At 38.2% G+C, this 12,451-nt stretch overlaps 1 protein-coding gene and 1 pseudogene across 9 annotated transcripts in view; one reads left to right on the forward strand and one right to left on the reverse strand.

Annotated features, from left to right (window-relative positions):
* KALRN (kalirin RhoGEF kinase) overlaps positions 1-12,451 on the forward strand; it is a 639,384-nt gene that overhangs the window by 309,199 nt on the left and 317,734 nt on the right. The gene's annotated exons all lie outside the window — the stretch shown is intronic.
* LOC138387733 (dnaJ homolog subfamily A member 1 pseudogene) lies at positions 9,811-11,101 on the reverse strand (annotated as a pseudogene).

Consider the following 12,451-nt stretch of genomic DNA (forward strand, 5'->3'; position numbering starts at 1 on the left):
TCCTCCTGCCTCAAATTCACCCTTTGTTGATGCCTCAGCAATGTCCACTAATCCTAGTCGTGAGCAGAGACATCCCTAGGGCCACTGGAGAGACTAAGCTTTCTTTTTTCTCTTCTCTCCCCACACTGCAGTGTGGTTCTAGGGCTGGCCTGCATTCAAGGGGCCTGATGGGGGGGTGGGGCGCGGGAATACAGCCCTTGGGGCAGAATGTGTCACTTCTCTTGGGCCCCAGAGCAGCCCTGTGCCTAACAGCTACATTTCTCTTGGGTCATGGTTATGATGATTTTAACAGTATATCTGGGGAAGGTGAGGTATAAGTGAACTAGGCTTTCTAAAGCTATGCTGACAGCCCAGTCCCCAAGTGAACCAAGTGAGGCTGTAAGAGGAAAATGATTATTCTACACCTGGATCTCTCCTGTCATCCCTTTCGCTTTGTATCACTCTGTCTTTGTTTTGCTAATTTTTATTTAAAGGGCCTTAAGCATTTCAATCCACATCAGCTTGTCAGTTTTATGCATGGAAACACCCTTGGATGGACCCCTGCCTGTCACTCTGTCCCTGCTGTCAGCTCTATGCCATGGGCGCTGAGGCTTTTGATATTTATATAATGGTGATAGGGAATCCTTTCAACCAAAATCTACAGCCCCACTTTGTCTGAAGACAAGAGCCTGCCTCACTTTTAAGTATTTTCAAATTTGACATTTCTCTTACTTCTGACTGCTGAGAAAAACAACCCAAGGTCATGTACCCAGGGAGAATAATTTCTAGGATTTCATAGGTGATTATTTTTAACTAGATTCTTTTTGCATATATATGTCATACCAAAATCATATTTCTTCAAAGCTATGATGAGCAATGTCATAAAGTCTAAACTGAGAAAGGTGAAATTTCTGATTGGAGATGCAGAGATATTTTACATGTTTTATGATTATGTATTTTATTGTGGTTGATCAAGCATTAGAGTCTTCGGGATCTCTAGAGTTACGAAATGTACCTATCTCTAAGATAAATACATTTGAAATGAAATATATTTGTATTTCTAAATGCACTCACATTTTCACCTGTCAATTGACAAAAATGTATTGAATCCTTATATTTCCCTTTTGAAGTTTATTTTATTTGCTATTTTTCAATTTTGGAGAAATTCCTGATTATTGTAATAACAAGTAAAGCAATGTAAAGATATGTAAGTAAAAATGCTAATTATTCCTCTACTCCCACTCCTCAATCACACCCTTATAAGGTAATCACAGTTATCCTGCACATCTTTCTTCTTCTTATTATGTATTTATTTCTTAATTTTTTAAGTTGAGCGATAAACATGTATGTATTTACCGTGTAAAAGGTATTGTTTTGAAATATATATACATTGTGGAATGACTAAATCTGGCTAATTAACATATGCATTACCTTACATAGTTATTGTTTTGTGGGGAGAACACTTTACATCCACTCTCTTAGATTTTTGAAGAATGTAATATGCTGTTAACTATAGTCACCATGTTGTACACTAGATCTCTTGAACTTACTCTTCCTAACTAAAATTTTGAATCCTTTGGCTAGTATCTCCCTTAACCCCCTGCCCCAACCACCTTGGCCCCTGGTAACCACCGTTCTATTCTCTACTCCTGAGATCAACTTTTTTAGATTCCACATATGAGTGAGATCACCTGGTATTTGTCTTTTTGTGCCTGGCTTATTTTACTTAACATAGTATCCTCCAGGTCCATTCAAGTTGTCCTTCTTTTTTATGACTGAACAGTATATAGTATATCCTATATATAGTATATAATATATGTGTAGTATATATTAATATGTATATAGTATATTTTATATATAAATATATATACTAATATACTGTACAATTATATAATATTATAATATATTGTAATACATAATGGTATATAGTATATAATAATGTATAGTATATAATAGTATTCATTATGTATATATACCATATTTTCTTTATCCATTCATACACTGATGGACACTTAGGTTGATTCCACATCTTGGCTATTGTGAATCGTGCTGCAACAACACATGGGAATGCAGATATCTCTTCAACATACTGATTTCATTTCCTTTGGACATATACCCAGTAATGGTATTGCTGGATCATATGGTAGTTATATTTTTAATTTTTTGAAAAACCTCCATACTATTTTCCATAATGGCTATACTGACTTATATTCCTACCAATAGTCTTGTACATCTTTCTTCTTACAAATATAAAAATAAGTAAACATATAAATACAAAATTTTCTGTTTATTTTTTGGAATAATTTCTAAATAATGCCCTGCATATAATTTTTATATTTTAAGTTATTTTTCCACTTTTTTCTAATTATAAAAGTAATATACATTCATCATAAAAGAATTGAAAAACAAGGAAATAGTGGAAAAGAAAATTTGTCCCTAGTATCACTCAGAGATAACCACTATTAATATTTACTGGCAAATTTCCATTCCGCATAGCACAATACTAAGATTGTTTTGCTTGGGATCAAACAAATGTGAATTACAGATCCCCCATTTACTAGCTATATGAGCTTAAGTTCTTTCACGTTTTCAAGCCTCAGTTTTCTTATCTGTAACATGATATAATAGCATAATCTACCACATATAATAATGTTTATGAGTGGATCCAAAACTAATAGCTATCATGATCAGTAGTGGTATTTTTGATAGATAATAAAATTAGAACTATACTTTGGTTTATCCTGATTTCTTCACTTAATATTACATTAGGAACATTTCTTCAAGTCATTAAATATTCTTCAAAAACATAATTATAGTGACTGGATGATATTTTATCATGTGGATGTACCACAGTGCAGTGAACTATTCCCCTATTTTTGAACATTTTGGTTATTTCTAGTTTTAACTTTTATAAACCACAGTTACTGTATTTAAACTGCTAAACAAGATGTTAAATATATCACAGTCCTTAGTTCCCCTGAGCCACTTTAAAGCAAAAAACTAGATTTCTCTGGCGTTGGAATTTCAGCCCAGGCTTTGAGCCCTGCCCTTACTAAGTTCGAAGGTTTCAGGTGAGTGGCTACAATTAGAGTCACCTGGGAAGCTTTTAAAATCTATAGCTGTCAGGGACTCCCCCAGCCCCTTCCTCAGCCCATCCTGATTCAAGTGGCCTAGAGTACACTTGGGCACTGTGTTTTTCCCCCCAGCTTCTTTCTCTGCCCTTCCCACCCTCTGACCTCGCCCCATCCTATGGGAACCAGAGGAATAGATGATTCCTTAAGTCTCCTGCCATCAGGATGGTTATCAGAAACACTGTGGGCTGGGACTTGTATGTTCTCTCTCTATGGGGCTCTGCATGGCCTTATGGTCTAAAACAGTGGTTCTCAACTGGAAGACAATTTTTGTTGCCCTGGGATATTTGGCAGCGTCTGGGGACATTCCTGGTTATCACATCTGGGGAAGGGGCTGTTGCCATCCTGTGGGTAGAGGCCAGGGATGCTGCTAAGCATCCTACAGTGCACAAGGACAGCTCCTGTATTTGTTCCCTAGGGCTACTGAAACAAAGTCCCACAAACCGAATGGATTAAAACCACAGAAATATATTGTCTCACTGTTCTGGAGGTGAGAAATCCGAGATTGAAGTGTCAGCAGAGTTGGTTCCTTCTGAGGACTGTGAGGGACCATCTGTTCCAGGCCTCTCTCTGCACTTCTGATGCCTTGCTGGCTGCTTTGGCATTCTCTGGCTTTTGCCGCACCACTCCCGCTCGGCCTTCGTGTCACCGTCCGTGTATATCTGTATCCTCATGTGGCCATCTTTTTATATGATGTATCGCATCATGGGCCTACTCTATTCCAGTATGTTCTCATCTTGTTACATCTGCTACAACATCATTTTCAAATAAGGTCACGTTCTGCGGTACTGGGGGTTAGAGCTTCCCCCTGTGTTTTAGGGGGACACAATTCAACCCGTGAGAGCTCCTTAAGCAAATAATCATCCAGCCCAAAATGTTAATAGTATTGCCATTGAGAAACTCTGATCCACATTATCTGTGGATCAAACCCAGGGAGATCAGCTAAGGTAAAAAAACAGGGGCAGGGAGTGGTGTGGTCTGAATGTTTGTGTTTCCCCTGAATTTATATGCTGAAACCTAAACCCCAGTGGGATAGTATTTGGAGGTAGGGCCTTTGGGAGGTTATTAGGTCATGAGGGCCGAGCCCTCATAAACGAGATTAGTACCTTATAAAAGAGGCCCCAGAGAGCGAGCTAACCCCTTCCACCATATGAGCACACAGCAAGAAGACGCCATCTATTAACATGAGACAGGAAACGGGGCCCTCACCAAACACCGCATCTGCTGGCACCTTGATCTTGGACTTCTCAGCTTCCAGACTTGTGAGCAATTCATTTTATTTATAAATTTAAAGTATTTTTGTTATAGCAGCATGAATGGACTAAGACAGGTAGAAAGAGTGCAGAGTTTGGGAACGTGGAATGTGAGCAGGAACATCACCATTAGTAGGGCGGGGACCTCTGCTCTTAGGTCAGAGGCTCCCTACAGACCTACATAGAGATGGGCAGCCTGGGCCCACAGGGTGATTTGTGACCAAAACAGGGTGAAAGGGCTGGAAGGAGCACTGTACTAACTGGGTGGGAGCAGAAGTGTGGGCTGTGTTTTGGTCACTGCATCCTCCGACCCACATCTCCCTTGGTCAGATACAGCCTTTTCCTCTCTGCCCCCTTTAGGAGTGAAACAGAAGAGAAAAATAAATCCACATGCCCCACAGTTTTCAGCAGTATTTTCAAGCCAACTATCTTGTCTTTCCAAAGCCCTGTCTTCTCCCTCTCACACCCACTGCCTCCCACTGACAGCCAAACATAGAATACAGAAAACAGGAAAAACAGCAACACTGCAGTTACATCTTTTGAAAGAGAACATTGCTTTGGGTACATTCCCCCCCCCCCCCAGCTCTTGAATTGCCAAACCCTGCAGCAGGTGGCCTCATTCTGTTCCATGGGGATGCTGTCTCACCAACTGCTTGCTTCTTTGGCTTCAAGAATTCCACGCGAGAATGAATTTCCACAGGGGCCATTCAATGTATCTATCCATGTCTGAATACTCATGTCTATCTTCTTCATTTTTAAAATATTTTTCCCCACATTCTTCTATCGTGGATACATGTTCCCCTTCATTATTTTGCCAATTTGAGTAGAGCGAGGGAAAGGAAGGAGGGGGAAGGGTGGCCAGAGGAGTAGAGGTTGTGTTATCAAATTCCAGAGGTGATGGGCTGCTTCCCAGCAGCAATATGAATGCTGTCTACATCTGGGACCTGCTCAGTGGGAAGAGGATCAAAAGCTTCTCTCCACAGTCTTCAGAACTTTGTGTCTCTGGTGTGCTCTCCTGGTTTTGATCTCCTAATTGCTCAGCTCTCTTTGCTCTCCATGGCTCCCCTGGTTTGTCCCAGGCAGCAGCTCTGGGCCAACCTCTGGCTCTGGTTCCCTTCCTGTCTGCACCATATTCTTTGTGTTCTAGTCTGAGTGCCAGTCCTGGCTCTCCCAGGCCTGGCTCACAGCCCTGACACAGCCTTCCACCGCTCTCCGTGCCCTGGAGTGTAGGTGGTGAGGGATCAGGGAAAAAGTCCTTCCCTAGTTTGCATCTCAGGACCCTGAGGGTGTCCATAATTTCTAGTATCTGAGCTGGTCTTTTCTTACAGGCTAGACCTGGTGTTTTCTGTCAAATCGTATCTTGTAACACGTACTGACAACCTCTAAGATTGATTCTGCCTTTTGGTCCAGAAACAGGGTGTTTCATAGTTGTTATTATTATATTAACTAAATACTATGCTAACAGTTAATTCTCATTATTTCTTTTGCTTTCTTGCCTGAGAGTGCAAGATATTCAACTTCCAGTCTACAGCCAAGAGGAAATATATTGAAATTCCTTTAAAGCATAATATGTAAATGAAGAGGGTTGTTGAGGATTGGAAAGAAAGAAAAAGAATCAGTGAAAGAGAGAACACCCCAACAAAGAACAACTGCAATTCTTTTCTCAGAATTTCTAGGCCTAGGTACATTCTTAAACATACAAAATTAGACTGTAAGAAGATAAAACTTTACTTAAAAAAAATGTGGAATTCCAAAAATATGCCATTTATAGGAAAAGGTGATGAAGCATTTTAGACAGAAAGGAAAAAAAATACTCTCCAGCAAGTAGAGATGTGTATAAGAATGGACAGGGTGATGATTGCATATGTACATATGATAATTTCGGTGTTTAAATTCCCAGAGATCATCTCAGTACCCAAACTATTTGTGTAGGGAGGTGTCGGCATCTGCAATAGTTATTTTTAGTATAAGTCCCAATTAGTACCTGAAGATTTACACAGATAGTCTTCAACTTAAGGAGCATCTGGTTAGAACTACTCATTATACACTCCTTATTTGGACATATAAATTATTCTAATGGAGGCAACTTGTTTGTTTTATTATTCAGGGCACCTAAGAAGATGTCCTTTTAGCAGATTTCATGTGGTGGGTCAATCCATTACTGGTACCCAGAGGTATTTTCCTCTGTTCCTTCCTACTACTTCACGCCAAAAACCACTTTGCCATTGCCAGAGTCCATCCCCTTCCAACCCTGCAAGAGCCAGCAGATGAAGGAGAAATGTATTCTTGGTATTCCAGGATGAAAACTGAAAACATTTTGCTATATCACTCTCAGTGATTGTAGATGATGTGCTATATCAGCATGATATTGTAAACATCTTATGTGCTCAACTGAATCTCCTTTATTTTATCTTGGAAACCTAACCCCCAATTATATGGCAAATATATTTCAAGTGCTAAACTTAGAAATGTAGCTTACAAAGGAACACAGTGGATCACTAATCATTCTTAAACTGGGGACTGCCTGCATTAGGAGATAAGGGAAACTATTTCAAAGCCTTACTGCTGACAAGCTGCTAAACTGCAGAGTTTTGGGGTTGAGTGGCTATTGAAAGGAGAGCATTGTGCCCAGTAGGTACATTGATGAGTAGTTGAGAGAGAAAAGATGAGTACGATAGGACTTACTCTTTCCTTCAAGGAGAATAGATTTCTCTTTGGAGGGCAATGTGTACACATTGGAAGCGTATTGCAGGGAAAAGAAAAGGCAATTGCAAATGAATAATTACAGTGTCAATTTAAAAACCAAATGCATAAAACTGAGTGTAATACAAAATAATAAAGAAGCAGAAGGAATGGAGATTTTACACTGAGTTTTAGAGAAGCACGTGGTTTAACAAAAAGTACTGGAAGTTGTAGTTAGAGAGACTTGGTTTACCATTCTCTAGACATGTAACACTCTTAAAACAAGTTACATTATCTCTCTGAGCCTCTGTTTCCTTATTTGTGAAAGGAAATCAATAATACCTATCTTATGATTGATCCCAAAGCTTAGAGATAATGTAGATAAAGCTCATAACAATGCCTAGCACACTATAAACACCTGGTTAACTGATACCATCTTCATTGACCTGTGGGTTATTTAGAAATACGTTAGTTTCCAATAATTTGGGGATTTTCCAGAGATATTTCTATTATTGATTTCTAATTTAATTCAATTATAGTCAGAGAAAATATTTTGTATGACTTGCACCCCTTTTACATGTGTTGAGGCTTGCTTTAGGGCCCAGAATGTGGTTTATCTTGGAATATCTTTTCACATGTTCTATGAGCACTTGAAAAGAATATGCATTCAGCTATTGTGGGGTGGACCATTCTATAAATGTCAACTAGGTCAAGTTGTTTGAGAGTATTCAAGTCTATATCCTTACCAATTTCATATTTACTTATTCTATTAAATATTGAGAGGGGACATTGAGATCTCTAACTATAATTGTGGACTTTTCTATTTCTCCTTATGGGTTTATCAGTTTTTGCTTTACATGTTTTGAACCTTTGCCACTAGGTTCATAAATGTTTAGAATTATTATATCCTCTTGATAAATTAACTGCTTGTTCACTGTGAAATGTCTTTTTTCCCTGGTAATATTATTCACTCTGAAATCCACTATGATATTAATATAGCCACCAGCTTTCTCTTAATTAGTATTATCATGCTATGTCGGTTTCTGTCCTTTAACTTACTTGTGTCTTTACATTTAAAGTACATTCCTTGTAGACAACATATGGTTGGCATTTGCTTTTCTATCCAATCTGATAATCTCTGCCTTTTGAGTATGGTATTCAGACAATTTATATTTAATGTGGTTAGTGATATGTTTAGGTTTGAATCTATTATCTTGTTATTTTTTTCTATTTGTTTCAACTTTTTTTTGTTGCTTTTCCCCAACCTTTTCTGCCTTTTTTTCAATTAATATTTTTGTGATTCCATTTTATCTGTTTTGTTGGCTTATTAGCTATAACTCTTTATTATTTTAATGGTTGGTTTAGGGTTTATATGTTTTAACTTATCACAGTTTACCTTCAAGTGATATTATATCCCTTTACATATAGTATAGGAACTTGACAATAGTATACTTCCATTCCTTCCTTCCTGGACTTTATGCTATTGTTGTCATATATTTTACTTGTACATGTGCTATAACCCGCATACTACACTGTTGTCATTTTTATTTAAACAGTCAATTATCTTTTAAAGAGATTTAAATAATAAGGAAAAAAACCTTATGTATTTTTACTCAGCTAGTTAGCATTTCCAGAGCTCTTCATTCCTGTATATGGATCCATGTTTCCATCTGATACCATTTTCTTTTTTTCTGAAGGGCTTCCTTTAACATTTCTTTTCTTTTTTTTTTTTTTTTTTTTTTTTTTTTTGCTTTGTAACCAGTATATTAAGGAGACATTCATACATTTCAAGAACTGCTTATATTCTGATACCCAGATTTAAGCATGTGAACACATCGATGAGACTTTTAAACATACAATTAAAGCTATTCATCATTTGCTATACTACCAACATTAAATTACGGTTACTTTGGAGCATAAGTCAAATGGTTTAAAGTAAGCCTGTAACATACCTAAATAAGACCTTCCTATATTATGCATGCAAATTACTTCTCCATGTAAAGGTCTCTTCAATTCTAAATTATCCATTTCTGGAAGTTACTACTCAGGGGCCTATCATGGTCCAAAGAGAAGAAGGAAAAAAATAACCAGGACTGGTCAAGTTACATATCTATGGATATATTATATATGGATGGCACAGAGGGAATGCAATTCTAGAAGTGCAAGCCCTCAAGAAGCAGCATATTATGATAAACCCCTTCTTTTGAAAGGCATCTTTTCTATCACTGATACCACAGGCTAAATTATATTGTATGCCATCTTCAAGTAACAGTTGAGGCAAAATAAATGCAGAGGCATCACAATGAATCCCACCTAATACAAATTAACTACACAGACCAACACGTCTCTACAAATTTAAGTTTTCTTTTTGATTGCCAGTTAAATACAGAGTTTTAATTTCATAGCTTAACAATGAAGGGTCATACACGAAGCCAATACATACACCTAGCATTTCAGTCTAAGCTTGTCCACATACGTAGCTGAAATCAATTACAAGGTTTAGCCTAACAAACGCTAAGGGAACTTTTTTTTAAAGTAATTTTTACAGGTATTAAATTTCACCTTGTACACTGAAGTCATCATACATACAGGGAAAAGTCAGATCTTTTATATTTGCATTTATTCATTTAACTTTTAAAACACTACTATAGTTGAATATTAAAAGAAAAACAATAGCAAGTAGTGAGCATATTACGATCATAGTCCTTCACTCATTCACTACTGCACATGAAACGCCAGTAGTGAAGTATTGTTAACTGGCCTCATTAAGGGGTTTGACACTGAACACCACCTCTGGGATGATGTTCATCATCCTCATATGCTTCTCCATTGTAATGGCGCCGTCTTTCTTGATTTGGGTCAAAGTCCACCAGTTCTACTTGATCCATTTCATCAGTCTCTTCTACTTCCTTCCTCTCGGGTAAGAGTTTTTCCAGCAAAGACAGTTTATCAGGAGAAAGAAAGCCGTTTTCAGGGAAATTTACCTTAAATTCGATGATTAGGCGACCCTTTTCATATGGTCTACGATAAATTGGCATGCCTTCATTTAGGACACACTTGATATCTCCATGCTTGACAATTTGACCTGGATGAGAGGTGATGACTGTGGTTCAGTTGTCAAGAGTAGATATTGGCTTTTGGAAGCCACATAATGCTTCAACCAGCTGTATGTCCATACACATAAAAAGGTCTTCTCCTCGTCGAGTAAAAACAGCATGGTCCTTCTGATCTAACACAATGATAATATCTCCTGGCTCTAGTCCTGGTTCTTGGTCTCCTTCACCATGGAATGTTATCTTCTGGCTATCTTTCATAACTTTGTCAATATGAACTTCTAGAATCTTCTTTTCTAGAACTATCTTTCTTCCACTGCAGCTTTTACATCTATCTTTAGGACTGATCCGTTCCCCATGGCCCTGGCATTCCATGCATACAGACTGAATTTGCTGAACCATTCCAGGTCCTATCTGATGAATTCTTATTTGCATTCCAGTACCTCGGCAATTGGGACAGCACTCTACTGCTCCTTTCTTACCACCTCGGCCTTCACATTTGTCACAAATCACATTCTTTTGCAGAGCCAGTTTTCTTGTTGCACCATTATATAAATCTTCTAAGGTTACTGACAGCTGATGTACAACATTTTTACCTCTCTTTTCTCTTTGCATCCTTCCTCCTCCTCCAAAAAACATATCAAAGATGTCCATGGGGGAGCCAAAACTGCCACCAGCTCCACCCTCTTTAATTGCCTGTTCTCCTCCTTTGTCATATAGTTCCCTTTTCTTTGCATCAGAGAGTACTTCATAAGCTTGAGAAATCTGTTTAAACTTCTCTCCTTCATTTGGATTTTTATCAGGGTGGTACTTCAAGGCCAGTTTCCTATAAGCCTTTTTCAACTCTTCATGAGTGGCATTGGGTTTGACCCCCAAAACATCATAGTAAGTGGTTTCTTTCACCATTTTCTACAGCCGGTGAACAGGCTGAGGCCAATGTGGAGGAGCGGGAAGGAGCGCGTAGCTGTGCGCAGCTTGGGCAGCCGCTGCTCCTCCGCCTCTCACCGAGCGTTCTGGAAAGTTCCCCTTTAACATTTCTTATCATGAAAATCTACTCATGAAGAATTCTTTCAGCTTTATCTGAAAAAGCCTTTATTTTACTTTTGTTTTTGAAAATATTTGCACTGGGCATATTTGACAGGTTTTTTTCTCTCGGTGCTTTAAAGATGTTGCTCTGCCATCTCTCTGCTTGTGCTGTTTCTGGTGAGGAGTCTGCCGTCCTCCTTATCTTTGTTCCTCTGCATGTATCTTGTCTTCCCCCCACCCTGGCTGCTTTTTGAGATTTCCTTTTCTTTCTCTTTTTTCCCCACTTGGTTTGATTTGATTTTTCTGTGCCTTGATGTAGTTTTCTTCATGTATCTTGTGTTGAAGGTTTGTTGAGTTTCTTGGATCTATGGATTTGTAGTTTTCATTACGTTTGAAAACTTTTCAGTCATTATTTCTTCAAATACCTTTTCCAATCCCCTCCTTCTCCCCCTCTAGGGATTTCAATCACATGGATATTAGCCTGCTTAAAGTCGCCCCACAGCTCACTGATGCTTCGTTTTTGAAAATTCTTTTTTTCTCTCAGCATTTCAGTTTGAGCAGTTTCTATGGCTATGTTTTAAAGTTCAGTAATCTTATCTTGTGCAATGTTTAACCTGCTATTAAGATGATCTAATGTGTTTTTCATCTTTAGCAGTGCAAGGGTTTTCAAAATGTCTTCTATTTCTTAACATTCTCAACATATGAAATACAGTTATAATAACCAATTTAAAATCCTTATCTGCCTAATTTTAACATCTGTGTCAGTTCTGGGTCGGTTTTGGTTGATTGATTTTTCTCCTTATCATAGGTGATATTTTCCACTTCTTTTGTATGCCTGGCAATTTTTTAATAAATGTCTAATAAGATATCTGACATTGTGAGTATTACCTTGCCAGTTGGTGTAGATTTCTGTATTCCTATAAATATTCCTAAGATTTTTGGGGGGACATAATAAAGTTACCTGGAAAAACTTTGATCCATTCAGGTCTTTCTCTTAAAATTTGTTAGGCAAGACCAGAGCAGTGCTCAGGTTAGGGCTAATTATTTATTCTTCTCACCCTTCTGAGTACTCTACCCAATATCCCATGGATCATGAGGTTTTCCAGGCTGATTGGTAGGAACAGGTACTATTCCTAGCTCTGTGTGAATGCTGGGTACTGTTTCCTTTAATCCTTTCAAGTGGTTCTTTCTCCAGCCTCACGTAGTTTTCTAGATGAATGTAGATGGAGCCTCAGCAGATCTGTCCCAGAGAGAGTAAGGAAGGAAGGTAAAAGAGTTTTATTCACTGTATCTCTCACTCCTTCCCTTTAAAAAGCCTGCTCTCTGC

The sequence above is a fragment of the Eulemur rufifrons genome, chromosome 7, assembly GCF_041146395.1.
Source record: "Eulemur rufifrons isolate Redbay chromosome 7, OSU_ERuf_1, whole genome shotgun sequence".
NCBI lineage: Eukaryota > Metazoa > Chordata > Mammalia > Primates > Lemuridae > Eulemur > Eulemur rufifrons.